This window comes from Cynocephalus volans, chromosome 9 (assembly GCF_027409185.1).
Source record: "Cynocephalus volans isolate mCynVol1 chromosome 9, mCynVol1.pri, whole genome shotgun sequence".
In the NCBI taxonomy this organism is placed as follows: domain Eukaryota; kingdom Metazoa; phylum Chordata; class Mammalia; order Dermoptera; family Cynocephalidae; genus Cynocephalus; species Cynocephalus volans.
Genome location: NC_084468.1, coordinates 71,181,909 through 71,199,122, shown reverse-complemented (window position 1 = coordinate 71,199,122; position 17,214 = coordinate 71,181,909). Strand labels below are relative to the sequence as shown.

Below are 17,214 nucleotides of genomic sequence, written 5' to 3'. Positions count from 1 at the left end.
CACGTGACCGCTCCTCCCGCTCCGTTGGAGGGTGGGTAATGGTTTTTGCAGTAACTCGTTTTCCTCCTTCTTTCACGCACTCCACCTCAATCCGGCTCCATCGAGCTTCTTGTGAGGCTGAACCTGAAAATGCAAAGCAGAGAGGCAGGACCAAAATTGAGGCGCATGCGGGGCATGCCAGTGGGTCTCCGGGTGCGATCGGTGAAACTCACTGGAGGGCATCGGGAGGAAGGGATATGAGGGAGTGGGATACACGTGGTGCCGTAGAAATGCTGAAGACCAAGTCGAGCCAAGAATAAATGATTTACTGAGAAGAGTGTCATTGCCTTGCTTTTTATTTTGTAGTTTTCTGATGCGGACATAACGTAGGAGCTCTTGGCTGTAGGCATGTGATTCCAGAGGAGCGTGAGAGTCTGAAATGAAGATACGTCGACTTTTAAATCAACAAACACTTTCTGAAGGACACTTTGCTACAATGAGGGAATTAAGGAAATAAAGGTAAGGTCCTTGAGAACCCTTGGGGAATATTATGGTCTAGTGGGGACTCAGCAATAAATAGTAAAAGGAGGGGCAGTGAAGTGGTTTTCGTTTGGAATGGGGTATCATGGATAGCTTTCAGGAGTGAGATCTAACAGCAGTGTCTTAGTTAAGCTCTGTATGTTTATGGTATGAGATTTCAGTTTTCATAGAAGATAGAAAATGGGCCATAGGGCATATTTTGTCTTTTAGATTAAGTGGCTTTTCTTCTGGATGACGTTGGAGGCCTCTAATGAAAAAAACCGAGAAGTGTTTGTAACTTTTTAATTTCTCTCTGTAGCTCACAAAAATGATTCCAGATTTCCAGGCTTGTTCTAGCAAGATTACTTCATTTTTCCCCTTTTTGTTTCCTTTGTCCGAATTTCAGCCAGAAAGATTCATACCAAGGTATTAGTTATTTATACCTATTTTCCATTACGATATGCTTATATATTATCTGAATGAAATTAACAGAGCTTTTATGTTTTCTTAAACGTCACATGGCCTAAGAATAATTTATGAACTTTGGAAAAATTGGTCCCTAGGAGATGTGCGGGGCAAATGCTCACTTGGCTCTAAGACATGCAGAGGGTTGGGAACTGGATTGAAAATACTGTCAGTTGATTGGACAATTAAGAGACTTTTCTAGTACTCAACCTGTTAAGACCTGAGCGATGCTAAATAGAAGTAGCATTATCGTTGTCAATTATCTTTAAGGAAGAAACTGGTTGACTCATATTTTTGTAACAGTTCTATTTAGATATAATTCTTACACCGTACAACTAACAGATGTAAAGTGTACAATTCATTGGTTTTTAGTATACGTACAGAGTTGTGCAACCATCACCACAGTCAGTTTTAGAACATTTTCATCATCCCCAAAAGAAACCTCATCCTTATTAGCAGGCCCTCCCTATATTCTCCCTCTTCCCGTACCTAGCAACCACTAATTACTTTGTATGGATTTGCTTATTCTGTACACTTACTTTAAATGGAATCATAAGTTAATATGGTCTTTTGTGACTGGATTCTTTCACTTAGCAGAATGTTCTCAGAGTTCATAATGTTGTAGCATGTATAGGTACTTAATTTCTTTTTACTACCAAATTGTATTCCATTGTATGGATATACTTAAGTTTTATTTATCCATTCATCAGTTAGTAGACATTTGGGTTTCTATCTTTTTTTTGCTATTATAAATAATGCTGCTATGAATATTAGTGGACAAGTTTTTGTGTGGACATGTTTACATTTCTACTGATTATATACCTAATAGTGGAATTGCTGGTCATATGATAACTCTATGAATAACTTCTTGAGGAATTGCCAAACTATTTTCCAAAGTGGCTGCACCATTTTACATTCCCACCAGCAGTCAGTGAGAGTTCCAGTTTCTCCACGTTTTTGTGAAGGTGAAGCAGTATCTCATTGTGGTGGTTGCTTTGTTTTTTTAAAAGACTTAGAAGTTTGTAAGGAACCTGCTAGAAGATGCTCCTTGAGTTCAGAGACAATGTCGAAGGTGAATTTCAGTCCCTGGCCTATATGTTTCTGTTATAATATATGTATTTCTGAAAAAAACTCATGTTTAGCAAAATTGTGTGTTTGAAAGTAGGAGGGCTATGACACAAACAGGGTTGGCGTAGGCTACTCAAAACATGCAAATTGATAATCTATAAGATACAAAACAGTGATTAGTACCTATAAGATAAAAAACAGTCATTAGTACCTGAGGAATATTTTTATGCCCTCCAACCCCATTAAAGGAAAATTTAAATGGAGACTGCCATAGGGGCATTAAAAGAGCAAGGCTGGTGGGTGCTGGGACATTCCAGATGGAAGTGGAGCTCTGGGGCCTCTGTTAAAATGGATTCATTGTAGTGCAACCTGCTGAGAGCGAGGAGGGGATGGGGATGTACCAGGGAGGGCACTCATTTACTTAAGATAGAGTTGAAAGTACTGCTGCCAGTTACGCATCTGAAGTAAGGACTGTTTTCTTTCATGCATAATTGAATTCCAATTCTTGTGGCTCTCCTAAGGAGGAAACGATGTAGTTCTTACATTATTTTGACAACATTCCTCTAATTATTAATTGCATATGAGTTACTGAAAACTGCATTTTACCAGAACAGATTTATTTAAATGTTATAGACTAATTAAATGAAAAAGACCAACTCGCTTTACAGAAGCCATTGCTCTCAATATTCTTAGTGTACTTCTGTCTGGATAGGGAAGTATATAATTCTTTATAGATGTAACTATTCTTTTTGAGTTGTATTGGTGTATCTTTACATTTGTTTTTAACTTTTATATGCTTTTTTGTTGTTGCTATTGTTTACTTTTGTTTTACTCATGACATTGAGGTTCTCAATTTGATGATTTTCTCTAGTAACTTCATATCCAGTGATTAAACCTTTTCACTGCTGTTCACATAATGAACTGTTGTGATTATTGAATACTTAAATGAGGATATGTAAGCTGCATTAAAGATAGTGTTATTTGCAAAAAATACTGACCATTGCACAGAGTAATTTAAAAGAAAATATCTCTTTTCAGGAATTATACTCAGATGTCGGAAAAAGATACATGGGTCTCGGAAGATAATTACTCGAAATATACAGGGAAGGTAGTGTTTCTGTTTTAAATGTGTATTCCAGAAACTATAGCAGTAAAAAATGGATTTATAAAGGCTTTGGTGAAATCTAATTACCTATTTTATTGTATAGAATCTCATTAATTGGCCACTTGGGAAAGAATAACAACAGCTAATGCTTATTGACCAGTTACTACAATACTAAGCTTTTTAGTGTATATGTAGAGATAGTTGGTTTTCTTACACAATATTTATTTCTCACAGTCACTGTATGAAAGCAGATACAAACTTTTTGCTTTCTAGGATTGGTATCTTTTCTTTTTTTTCCTCCCACATGACCAAATGTTCCCCTTTATTATGGTTCACTCAGTTACCACAGACACATTAACTCAGGCAGGTCAACTGCCACCTAGGGCATGCTCTGTGTCTCCCAGAAAGGAGGAGGCAGTGGGCACCAGGAAAATTCAAAAGCAGTTCATTGGCTGGCCACAGACCTGAGGATCCCCAAAACTGGCCTGGGCCCTCCTCTACCCCACTTCCAGGCCAGATCAGCCAGCAGAGATGAATCTGTGCCCGCCCCCATTTCTCATACTGGTTCCCTCCCCAGGAAGGTACATAGTTGCCTGAAGATGCAGCATCCCAGGGCCTGAACAAGCTGGGCCATATACAGGTAACAGGCTTTGCTAAGGGCAGAGCCATATAGGTCTGAGCCAGGAAAGAGGAAAGGCAGGTAGAACAGGAAATCAATTGGAGGTGGCACCCAACATGTCATGGGTGCTAGGCTGGCAGCTGGACCACAGGCCTCCTAGAGCTACTAGAGAAAGTAAGGGAACAGGAGCCAAAGGTCTGGGGGAGGGGGGAGAAATGGGGGAAGGGCCTAGACCTAGGGTCTCTTTTCAAAAGGCGAAAGATTTATGTGATCTGAAGAGAAACCAGAGTATATAGGGTCTCTTTTCAGATAGCAGGGGCTGTGATAACTGCTCTCCAGAGAGATAGTGGTAGAGAGCTAATTATACTTTGTGGCCCAAGGCTAAGGGACCATTAGGAAGGGAACTTTCCAGAGGCCCCTGGCTCCCAGGGAAATGAAGTACCGGGTAGGGCCGGCCCATGGCTCACTTGGGGGAGTGTGGTGCTGATAACACCAAGGCTACGGGTTCGGATCCCTATATAAGGGTGGCCAGTTAGCTCACTTGGGAGAGCATGGTTGCTGACAACACCAAGTCAAGCGTTGAGATCCCCTTACCAGTCATCTTTAGAAAAAAAAAAAAAAAGTCAAGGTGGCCTAGAAGCCCAGGTGTTGGATTCCAAACTGGAGCCATCCCATATTGGCCAAGTGGGGTTTGGTTTTCAGTAGAACTGGTATCTTGTTGAGCACCTGCTCTTTTGTCATTCTTGGCTAATTCTACTAGAACCTTCCATTCGTTTTCCTGCTATAACTGACTTACATTCTTGCAAATTTTCTCTTTTTTTGGCAGCCAGCTGGTACAGGGATTGAAGCCTGTACTGTGGTGTTATCAACACTATGCTCTAACCAACTGAGCTAACTCGCCAGCTGCTCTTACTGAATTTTCATCCTTTGAGTTCTCACTTTTTTGTTTCAGAAAGCCTTGGGTTTTGAAATTATTGTGACCAAGTTTAAAAAGACAGTCCTAAATCTTTAGTTAATTCATAAGTTCTGCATTTGACTTTTTTGGTATGGATATGCATTGTGATCCTCTGTATCAGTAGTTTAAAAGAAGAAACATCTCAATTTCTGTGAGTCAGAAATCTGAAACTAGGGCTGGGTGGTTCTGGCTCAGGGTGGTCTTATAAGGTTATAATCATCTGAAGACTTGGGAGGATTAGCTTTCAAACTCACATGGCAAGTCTTAGTTCCTTGCTGGCTGTTGTCTGAAGACTTTATTTCTTCTTTGCATGTGAACCTCTCTTTCCATGTGAAACATAGCAGCTAGCTTCCCAAACTAAAATGAATGATCCAAGAGAAAAAGGCCAAGATAGAAGTTTGCTTTTTAAAAACTTAGTCCGGGAAGGATATATCAGGACTTATGCTGTATTCTGTTCACAGAGACCAATCCTAGTACAGTGTGGGAGGGGACTATATAAGGGTGTGAATACCAGGAGGTGGGGGATCATTGGGAACTGTCTTGGAGGCTGGCTACCACACTTTAATTAAATACTTTTTAGTTTTTAATTATATTTATTGCATAAAGGGATTTGTTATTTGACTGTCAAGTAAATTAGAAGTATGAAAGCATATGTATATATCCAAATAAGTGCTCCTTTTCTAAGGTGCATGATTTTCTTCTTGTCCATATACATATAAACTACTGAAGTGATGCTGTGTTCCTTTTGTAAAGTTTCTAGAGAATCTATAAGAAAAATCACAGTCAGAATACTCTACCTTGATCGCATGTCTTTTTCTTGGACCCTTTTCTCCTCTCCTAAACTGGTTAGAACTTGACTATAGCTAGAAACTGGGTATCCCTACCCCTAGCATTTTGCTTGGAGTGATGCTAACTTGAAAAAGTTGAGCTTTCTGCTTAGAGTTTTTCAAGGAATGTAGTCCAATTACTTATATGCAGTTATACAAATATTTACCATAGGATAAGGGTACAGATACCCTCATAGAAGCAGTTTGACCTTTTTCCCCAAAGCTTGATTTTTATCCATTATATGAGTATACTTTACTAAAAACTTACTTCTGCTTTCTGCTGCCTTTTCCCCCTTTATTCTGCTTCTGTCCCTCTTCATGAGCAAAATACAGACCTAATCAAGCAATCAGAATGTTCCTAGTTGGTAAAATACTAATTAGTGCCTAAGATTTGTAATCTTTTGGGTCTTCTTTTCCTTTCATCACTGTTCAAAAGTTCTTTGTTAGCAGAAAGAAGCTTTCTCCTTTTCCTTTAATGTGTTAGTGCTTCTTCTGATAGTTGGAAACCTTGGCAACTCTCAGTAATAACAAAAGCGGTACATATAAAGCAAAGCATAAACAGTTTTGGAATATATTAAGGGATAGTTACCCTTTCCTAACTTCAGGCTTGAGCTGAGAAAACACCACCTCCAAGTTAGCATGAGATAATCAGTACAAAGTAGATATAACGAATACTGTAATTGAAATAATCTTCTGAGTTTTTTCCCAGTCATAGTAAAATTAGATATTACCTGTTAAAGAATTAAAAGTTATAAAGATATGCATTTGTTAAGTATATTTTTAAAAGGCTAAGCAATGAAAACCTTATGAGTAGAGAGCTTAAGTTCAAAAGAATGTACAAATGTCCAATGATTAAACTTTTTCCACTGCTGTTCACATCATGATTTGTCGTGATTAATGTATGTGGATGAGGACATGTTAAAAAAAAAATCATGAGGTTTATATATATGATGTGGTTTTTATACACTGATTTGCCTGTTTTTCCTTTTAGGAATAAAATTGAAGGCTGTTTTTCTTAGAGAACATCATTTGTCAGATTTATTTGAACAAGAATTTGAAGATTTATATAATAAGGTAAGGGGTTTATAAATTTGTTTTGATAAAAAAACATAGAAAAGGTCAGATCTGAGCAAAAAAATTGACATTTATTTGAGCATAATGTGAATATTGTGGTCTGAATTAAAATTGTTTTTCCTTATTTTTTCAGCTTTCAAAGATATATGATATCAAAGATGATATAATTGTCTAGATTAATAGATTTGATTCAGGAAAGGCAATGGAGGGTGCTTGGGACTTTTAATTTATTAGTCATCCTTTCTTAGAAATAATGATGTAATCCTTTTAGCCCTTGAAATTCTTAGGGATCATGTTTCAAGGCTTAAATTTGCTAAACTGTTCGATATTCTATAAATGACTTAGATATGGCAATGTATGACCATCCTGTAACTTAAAGTTTTGTTCAAGAACAGTAGATAGGAAGCTGGAAATCTCAACTCTAATACTGGTTCTGTCATTAATTAGGCATGTTATTGTGGACAATTCTCAAATCTGAGGAATGTGTATATACCCTGTATAAAGGGGAAAAATTCTTGTGATTACTCAAGTTGACTTAAGTTAAATTTCTATTTCTTAAATTTATACAAACATAAAAGTTGATATAAACTTTGTTTATAGCTCTTAATGAAAAGATTTATGAAATAAATGCATTCAAAAACAATAAAACAAACAATGGAATGGATGTTGCTGTTTTGCTGAAATGTAAACATGGTACTGGCTGCTATGGAAAAAGTTGCATACACATACCATCTTGTGCTTTGTGATGGTTGCTTTGTCCAGAACTTTACTCTTTGCAGACCTCAAGATTATTGTAATGAGGGGAGGGGAGCTAAATTCTCAAATGAATGTCTTTGAACTGTCTGTAAATCCTAATTTTAGGAATTCTGCACTAAATTATCTCTAAACATTCTTCTAGCTCCGGTGAGTAATTCAGAGTCTTGAAATTAACATTCTTTGAGAAAAACTTCAGTTTTTATTTAATCTAGGACTAGGTTAGTAGTTAACTAAATTGGATTAAAAGTTGGTTATTTTGTGAACTAATAAAAGAGTTTTTCTTTTTAGATACAGGTAGTCCTTTCTTTGCACAATTCCAACATGCATGAATATCAGTTATCACAGTTTAAATACTATCAGTCCCTAACAATATGGTTAAAATTTCAGTTACCACAGTACTGAAATTAGTTGCATAACTTTGCTGCTAGCTCCTTAGTCCACAGATCATTATGCAAATAAAAGATGTGCATCATGATCAATGGCCAATCACATCACTTCTTTCAAAGTCTGTTGGTCACTGAGCATCTTTGTTATTCAGTCCACACAAAGATAGCAAAACACAAAGTACATAGTGTGTTGTCTCCTTGTCGCCCAGAGATTAAACTCATGTGACTGTGTACAAAAATGGGTAGTCAAAATTGGTCAACATAGGTGATGGGAACAAAGAATCAAAAAGTGACGATGCTAGAAGTGAAATTGGATGTGATTAGAAGATGTGAAAGTATGACAGAAAAGCAATGATAGGTTGAGACCTAGGCTGGCATGAAGCTACATGTTGAAAAAGTGTAATGAATATAAAAAACAAGGTAAAGGTGCTTTGGCATCTTTTAGTTTAAATTGCACTAGGAACAGACTGCTGCTTATGGTTGAAATGGAGTGTTTACTTCTGCTTTTGGAACAGAATGCTGCTTATGGTTGAAATGGAGTGTTTACTTCTGCCTTCAAGAAGACTGTAATCAAAAAAATCTCAATCAGTTTGGCCACCATTCAAGCCAAAGCATTCATATTAGTTGCTATGTTGAAAGAAAATGGTAATTACAAGGAGACTGAAAAAGAACCAGTAAAGGCTGGTTTCGTGAATTCAGAAGTTGGCATTAATTGATTAATGCTAAGATATTTGGTGACGCTTGCAAGCTCATATAAGGATGCTACTGTGAAATTTGTGCACAGTTTGCAAGAATTATCAGCTTTAATTATAACTACTCGCTTTGCACAGTAGTGCTATACTACCATGCAAAAAGCTTTGCGGATTTGGATAGAATGTTACAGAAGATATAGCTGACTATGGGAATATTGTCACTGCTGCAGTTCCAGAGGCAGTTCTAAATATGCAGCCAGAGGACCTTAGTGAAGGCAAATATACAGGCATAATTGAGGAAAGTGGTTATAATATAAAGGATGAACATGTTTCAGAGGAAGTAATGCCAACAAAAAACTCACATTAAAGGAACTCTAAGAGATATTTCATGACATTGAAAGTGCAAAGGATAAAATTTTGGAAGCTGATCCAAACTTAGGAGTATGGCAGCCAAGACATAGAAAGGATGCTGTCTCCATTTCATAAGTTATATGACTAGAAGGCCAGCACTGTTGAAACTACTCTTGATAAATTATTTATAGAGAAATAAAACCTTAATTTTCAATGTTTTAAGTCACAGTGTACTAAATACTAGCTTTACATTATAAAAAATTACAAAATAACATTTTTACATTTATGACTGATAGCAAGAGAGTTTTTAATCTTTTGACAGACTTTAAGAACATTCATAAATTTTCCCTTAGATTAAGATTGCATTGCAGTTTCAGCTTGCATAGTCAAAGCCAAAACTGTCTGCAGTTAAAACAAGCTAGGAATGCTTTACATTTAACCAAATATAAGTATGCACATCAAATCTACAGCTATATTTTATCCTTATGGTATTTACTCTTATTTTACATTTACTTTTTATATTTATTGTCTATGTATGCTCTTATGACAAAGCTTTACAATAAAAATTTGTTATGCTGAATGTCTCATAATGGGCTTTGAGTATTATTCCATTTGTAGGCAAAATCCTGTCTAATAGGAACTGACAAATTTTTTCTGTAAATATATTAGGCTTTGAGGGCATATGATCTCTGTCACAGCTATTCACTTCTGCCCTCCTATAGCAAAAGCAGCTGTAGACAATACATAAACCACTGAGTGAAGATGTGTTCCAGTGAAACTATGGACACTTAAATTTGAATTTCATATAATTTCCACATCATTAAATATTTTTCTTTGGCCTTTTTCTCTCAACTGTTTATAAAAACCATTCTTAGCTCACAGGGTCTACAAGGGTGAGGGTTGGGGGAGGCTTGGAGTTTGCTGACTTCTACAACAGGAACATGTAGTTGTGCTGTAAGATTGTATTAAGTGATACCAGAGAACATGACCACTGCTTACATCATTTGGTGTGGGGATGGGGGGAGTAAAAGCTCTAATGAATCCTTTTAAGTCGGATTTTTATTTTTATTTTTTTTTATTTATTTATTCTTATTATTTTGTGACCGGTAAGGGGATCACCCCACACCGCGCTCAGCCAGTGAGCGCAACTGGCCATTCCTATATAGGATCCGGACCCGCCCGGAGCGTCACTGCGCTCCCAGCGCTGCACTCTCCCGAGTGCGCCACAGGGTTGGCCCCGGATTTTTATTTTTATTGGTACCTCTCTAGGTAAACTAGTCTTGCAGCCATAAATTAAAATGGAAGGCCTTCTAGAACGTACTAGAAATTAGCCACTGTAAATTAGTAATCTGCTTGAGCTGGTGTATTTCAATCCTACAGAACTAAACTTTTGGTTTTTTAATTGAGAAACATGTAAAACTGTGAAAGGGTGTTGGAGTAAATGCAGTGAATACAAAAATGTTTCTGCCTTCTCATAAATAGCAGTGTTTGACATCTTTCTGTATACAAGAAACGTTACTTCCAGCGAAGGCGGCTAGGAAAGAAAGGCATTAGGAAAGTGTTGGTTTTGGATGATAGTTGTAAAAGTAAGCGAACAGGTCTAAAAGTTAGAAGACCTGGGTTGCATCCAGTTTCTGGTAGTATAGTGATTTTCCTCTGGCTAAAGTTTGCTGTAAAATAATTACTCCCTAAACTAGAAATACATTAAGTTAACGCATCTAATTAGATTGGAGGCTCTGGGGAAATTAGTAAGGTACTAATGGCCAAGGGCGAGTGCTAATAGGGCTTAAATAACACCATGCGATACTAACAGAATCAAAGGGCGTCAACTGAAATTGACATACTTCACCCGATCTATGCCTCTGAAGTAAGGGTATGTCCACAATAACCTTTGGGCACGACTAGGTCGTTTGATTTCATAATGTAAATACTCAAAACTCTACTGTAAAAACCAAGTGAGCAGTTTTAAGAACTCGGTCTCAAACTGCAGTGAGGCCCTTGCAGACCGACTTTTCACGTGGTTTGTGTGGTGCTGGCACTGTCGCCAGGGACTGCTGATGCTTCGCAGAACTAGTGCCACGTGTCTTTGCTGTGGGCTACCGGTTTTTGGTCAGGCGGCAACACCCATTAGGACTTTCCTTCACCCGTTGCCCTACCTATAGCATCCGCTCCCGGCACGCCTTTCCTCAGAAGAGGTCCTTTATCTCCCGTTCGCGCGGGCGATGAACGTAACCCAGCCGCGGAACCGCTCGCTTCGTCCCCTCCTTCCGTCGCTCCCGGAAGTGCCGTGCGGCCCATGCGCCGGAATGGGCGGGGCGAAATGGCGCTCCCGGAAGTGTCGGCAGGGCGGCAGGGAGGGGCCGCGGCTGCCACGTTGGAGAGGATCGTGGAGGTGGCCCTGAGCTGGGAGGAGGGGCGGCGGCGAATTCTGCGAGAGTCCGACGGGTGCCACGCTTACGCAGGAACAGGTCGCTGAGTGTCCCGGCCAGGTGTGTCCACGCATTGCCTCTTGCCCTCTTAGCCGGCCCTCGGGCCTTGAGGTAGAGCCCAGGCTAAAGCTGGGACCGCGTCCTCGGTCTCTGGTGTCCCCCGCTAGCCTGAGGCCCGGTCTGCTGACTGCACGCCCGGCTCCAGGTTTCGACCCGGCGGGACAGCGCCTGGCGTCGAGACTCCTTCGGTGATCGCGCCAGTCCGTATCCGCCGACGTTTCCACTGTTGAGCAGGAGCTCCCGTGAGGCTTACGACAGGGTGTCCTGCCTGGGAGTCGTAGCCGGGCTGGCAGCTGGAGTTTGAAGTTAGGAGACGTTTAGACCTTGTGCACAAAGAGGTGCGGTCCCCAAGGACGGGCATGGAAACAGATCTCAGGATTACTTTGGTAGACTTTAGTTGGTTAGGATTTTTTTATTTGTATTTGAACTGTTGCTAGACTTAAAGGTTCGTAGGTCTGAACTGAAGGCTACTGTCATTTAACCAGGATTAGATTGAGGACAGTAGTCGCCAGTCGAAGCCTATACTTCGAATGAAGTCTCATTAAGTGTTATATGTTTTTGCTGATAAGTTGTTTTAATAAGTTAAATTACGGGGAGATTGTAAAATAAAATACTTCCTGGACTTAAGGATATTGTAAACTTTTCTGTGAGTTCAAGAAACTAATTTTACATAGGTCTTTTTCGAGGTTGCAATGATGTGATAGTCTGTGACAAATCCTACCTCATAAACTAGTTTTTCAAACTACAGAAAACTAAAATTTGGTTGTCTTTGTCGCCGACTGTACCTGTATTCAAACGAAAACTAGAGGCTCGTCTTTGTCATAGTATCCTACATTTTCTGTACATTCCAATTATTCAAGAGTTGGCTAAAGCCTACTCTCCTTTTTTAGTGGTTCTTCGATGCTCCTTGTTTCTCATCATCCCTTGATTACAGCTGTGGGAAAGTTTGTAGACTCCAAGAACTTTTGGATAACTTGAAGTGTTTTTGTAATTGTAAGTTGATGTTATGCATATCCACGGTTATTTGGGAAATGTGAAATTGGAGATGGATTTAGAATTATACTGCTTAATTTTATATAAGCAGGTCCTTTTCTGAAACTAGTACATATAAGAATAGAAAGAAATTTGTAAACTGTTATGAGCAATGTTTCTCAGCCTTTTGGGATTCCACTCCCTTTCGACAATCTAATGAAAGCATTGGGTCATCTTCCTTGAAAAATGTACACGCACGTAGGATTTTTTGTGTAATCTCATGAGGTTTGCAAATCCCAAGTTAAAAACGCTTGTAAGGTGATATTACTGAATTGATTTTTACATTGTTCTTAGGAATTTGTCATTCTTAGATAGGTTAATTTCAGCTCAAAAGTTTTATTATACTGCAGATTAGTATGATACCATCTAATTCAGTAACCAGTGCACAGCTGCTTTCTTCTTTGATTTGGTTTTGGTTGAGTGAGAAGAGACTAGAACATTGATAATACTAAATAAATTCTAGAACAAACATTCCCATCTATAATGAGTTATTTTGCTCATATAAGGCAGTGCCAGCTAGGGATTGTATTCCTAGTTAGGGAGTCAAAGGTTCCAATTCTACTACCTCTTTAATTTTTTACTTACTTTCTGAGGTATGGGTCAGCTCTATACATAGCATTGGAGGGTTGCTATTTTTCAAAGAATAGAACTGTTGGGTTTTAGTATTGCTTCAAAAAATTTGCATTTTGAAAATGAGCAGAAAGAAAGTTTCTTTTTTTTTTTTTTCGTGACCGGCACTCAGCCAGTGAGTGCACCGGCCATTCCTATATAGGATCCGAACCCGCGGCAGGAGCGTCGCTGCGCTCCCAGCGCCGCACTCTACCGAGTGCGCCACGGGCTCGGCCCAAGAAAGTTTCTTTTTTGAGTGAATTTAATTGAATGCAGTTATTAAATTATTGTGGAGAGCAAGTTGAATGAAAAGTAAGACTTCTAGTCTAGAACATAAATTTTCTTTAATTAGACATATATATATATATATTTTTTTTGGCAGCTGGTGGATACAGGGATCCAGACCCATGAACTTGGGGTTGTAAGATTGTGCTTTAACCAACTGAGTTAACAGGGCAGCCAGTAGATGTGTTCTTGAAGATTCATTCCAATAGACATTTTAAATTGTGATTTTTGTAATAGCTGTCACTTACGTGCATTTATTTACCATGTACCAGGCACTGTTCTCAATATAATACCTTGTATAATTCTCACAGCAATCCAATGGTGTAGATACTGATATTATCCTTATTTTACTGATGAGGGAGCCAAGACACACATAAGTAAAGTTACCTGACCAAAGTCAGAGATAGGATATGATGGAGCTGGGATTTAAACCCAGGCTGCCAGCCCCAGACCAATGCTTTTAACTGCTGTGCTATAGATACTGTCCTATAGATGACATATGTGAACAAGCCATTACTTTCATAATTTTCTTTTTGTATTTTCATAGTGATTATGTTGTGTAAAATAATCTCGAATGAAACAAGTATGTGTAGAGTGAAATCTAATCACATGTAATGTTCTAAAAATTACACTAAGGTTTTAAAGCAGGTCTCACTTGTGAAGTATATATGGTTTAATCTAAACCCTCTTCCTGTTTTCAAGAATATCATTTACACCTAAATGAGTGATAATTTTTAAGAGAATAAAATACACAAGTATCCAATGAAACTGTATTTCCATAGCATTCTTAGTAATTTTGAGGATGATTGCAATAGGTAGATTATGGTTTTCTTGTTTATTTAGATGCAGACTACATAATGTAGTTCTAGGCCATTGTTATAATATAGTGATTTTTTTTAAACAGATGGCAGTGAAGCCTTGTATTCAGTACAGGTCAATAAGTGGAACACTGAGTACTAGGACTAAGAAATAAACTTTTATAAATGCTTTGAATTCCCACTTAGTCTATATTCTTGTAAATTTGTCTCTTCTCTTTCAGTTGTAGTTACACATTAACTAATCATCATGAATTAGGTAGACTTTGTTGTACCTTTGCTCTCAGAGATACTGTAATTCCATTTGGTTTTTTTTCTTTTTCTTTTTTTTTTTTTAAAGATGACCGGTAAGGGGATCTTAACCTTTGACTTGGTGTTGTCAGAACCACACTCTCCCAAGTGAGCTAACTGGCCATCCCTATTTAGGGATCTGAATCCGGCCTTGGTGTTATCAGCACCACACTCTCCTAAGTGAGCCACGGGCCGGCCCCTAGTTGGTTTTTTTTTTTAATATAACTTTTTATTTTGAAATTATTCTGAGGGTATCTTATAACCTTTTCTCTTCTAACAATACTTTCCCCTATTTTTTAAATAGGAAAATAGTTGAGAATTTAAAAATCAAATGTTATATCTAAAATTGGTCTTTGTAGCTTGTCAGTCTATTTGTATTCACTGAAATAAAAGCATTCAAAAATCAAACAGAATGTTCTGTATGTCTCATGCTAAGCAATTTTGAGTCCAAAAAGGGGTAAAAGTTTTAATACCTGATTTAAAAAAAAATTATTTGTCTAATTAGTGAGACAAGATGGCACATAAAATAATAGGTAAAAAAAGGCAGTTGGAAAGTATATAAACAATATGTGCTAATAGAATATTTTAAAATGTTGAGTTAAAATAGAATGATGTTTTATTATAAAGTGCTTAAAAGTGTGATACTGACAAATATAAACAGTTAAGAGATTATTTAGATCAGTGAGAATTGGATCATCAGGGTAGCTTTTATGAAGGAGAAAGAATTTGAACTTATTAAAGATTAGGTCAGTCAGTTTCTGAGAGGAAGAAGAGGGCAATCATATAAAGAAAATAGGTCCTTTTTTACTTCTTAAGAAATTGGAATTTTTTTCCCAGAACAATCTTGGGAAACCACAATAATTTTCTTAAAATAGCTAACATATCAAAACACTTACTAATCTATGTTTAACTTTGTTTGCCTCTCTATAAAAAAAAATTATCTCATTTAAGCCTTACAGCATCCCATGAGATAGTCATTCTTATCCCCGTTTCACAAATGAAGAAATTGGAGCTCAGAGAGGTTAAATATGTGTCCAGGGTATCATATCTAATAACTGTAGCTGAGCTAGTAATCAAACTGAAGATTGCCTCCAGAGACCATGCTTTTTTTAACCATGTGATATAAGCTCCTAATCCCACTTTTCCCTAACTTAGCACAATTTCTGAGTGCATTTCTTTTCCTGTTAATTTCATCATGCAGTGGTAGTTGCTTTGCCATTAATTGTTGATTCCAAATGTTAATATTTCTTCTATGATATAAAAATTGAATACCTGAACTTGTTGGAAGTAGCAAGTGAGAGTTTGGACTCTGAAGCTAAACTTCTGAGTTCAAATCTTGGCTCTGCCCTTTGCCAGCATGTACAAATTATCTAACTTTATGTGTCTTAATTTTATCATGTGTAAGATCTTCTTCAAATATAAACAATTTGAACATATTAGACTCAGGGCATATTTTTAGTCTACGGCTCTCATAAGGAAGCTATTAGAGGATGAACTTCAGCCTCTAGAGATGAGTAAGGTAACTGGCGAAAGAACTGTTGGAGTGCATTGAGTATATTGAGTTACAGACCTGAGACTGAAACAAAAGTGAGAACAAGGAAGAAAGAATAAATTGTAAATTTAAATGTCTAATAATGTAGGAATTGGTTATACAACTAATAAAAAGAAGTGAAATGGAAATTGGAGGTAGAATAAGTTTGTGGATTGCCACATCTGTAATGGATGGTAGTTAAAGGCATCATTTAAAGCTGACAAATCAGTTACTGGAAGTGTAAGCATATTTAGTAGTACAAAGGTAAATATCGAGAATAATTCTATTGACTATAACTGTGTAGTGCAAGAGAGGCAGTAAGATTATCCAAGCTAATTTCATTAGTGCTCATAGTAGAGACTCGATAGTTACTGCGTAAAGAAGTGGAGAATAATGGTATTAAATAAAATTGTTTAGAATTATAGTGATAAAGGTAGAACTAGAAACACGTATTAATTAGACCAAAAATACAAATCATTTTAATTATCAGAAAAATGATAATTGTACAAAAAGAAAATAGATAACAGTGAAAGACTTTTTAAAAATTTACAAAACCAAACATAGCAAAATACAGTAGAACTAAGACCGGCCATATTTTCCAGATCAATACATTTTAAATGGTCTTAGCTAATCTGTTGAAAAGATTTTCAAATTGGATCACCAAGCAAAATCTGATGGTTTTTGCTGTATTTAGGACAGCTAGTGAAAACAAAGTGGTTCAAAAGTTGAAAAGGGCAAAAAGTATACATGTAAGGGCAAATACAAAGAAAGCTAGGGTATTGATCTTAATATGAGACAAGGTGTAATTCAAGCTAAAAGGCATTGTTTGAGATGATGAAGGATATTTCATAGAGCTAGCGTGTGTATTTGACAATGAATATTTAACATGAATATGCATCAAATAACTATGTATTTTTTAAAAAGGAACTTTCATAAAGCTGATATTTCAGAAGGTACCAGGAGAAATAGACATAAACACAGTAGTAGTAGGAGTCTTAATTCACTGCTCTAGTCCGAGACAGATCAAGTGGACAAAAAATAAGGATATACGAGGGTACTTCAAAAGTTTGTTGAAAAATAGAATTAAAAGATAATACAAATCTTCCCATGAACTTTTTGAAGATTGCTCCTAGAAGACCCAAGTAATAAAGTGGATTTGATTAACACATACTGAACTCTGGACCTCGGAAACAGAGAGTACCTTTCTTTTTAGGTCCCACAGACTGTTCACAAAAACTCACTATTATAGTCTTAATATATAGGGAGGCAGGAAGGGAGGAATTAATAGGTAGAGCACAGGGGATTTTAGGACAGGAAAACTACTCTGTTGTGTTACTATAACGATGGATATATGTCATTATATGTT

General features: G+C 37.4%; 1 protein-coding gene across 22 annotated transcripts in view; it reads left to right on the top strand.

The window, feature by feature from the left end:
• The first annotated feature begins 1 nt into the window (after position 1).
• The window catches only part of SEC31A (SEC31 homolog A, COPII coat complex component), a 77,761-nt gene continuing 60,548 nt past the window's right edge, over positions 2-17,214 (top strand). For 10 of the 22 annotated variants that reach the window (XM_063108574.1, XM_063108590.1, XM_063108585.1 and 7 more), the window contains exons 1-5: positions 9-31; positions 346-498; positions 818-924; positions 3,070-3,139; positions 6,529-6,611. The gene's annotated coding sequence lies outside the window, so the exon portion shown is untranslated. Of the gene's footprint in view, positions 32-106; positions 181-248; positions 499-817; positions 925-2,017; positions 2,036-3,069; positions 3,140-6,528; positions 6,612-11,142; positions 11,286-17,214 lie in introns of those variants that run through there. The other 12 variants (XM_063108580.1, XM_063108587.1, XM_063108586.1 and 9 more) reach the window with 7 other exon arrangements.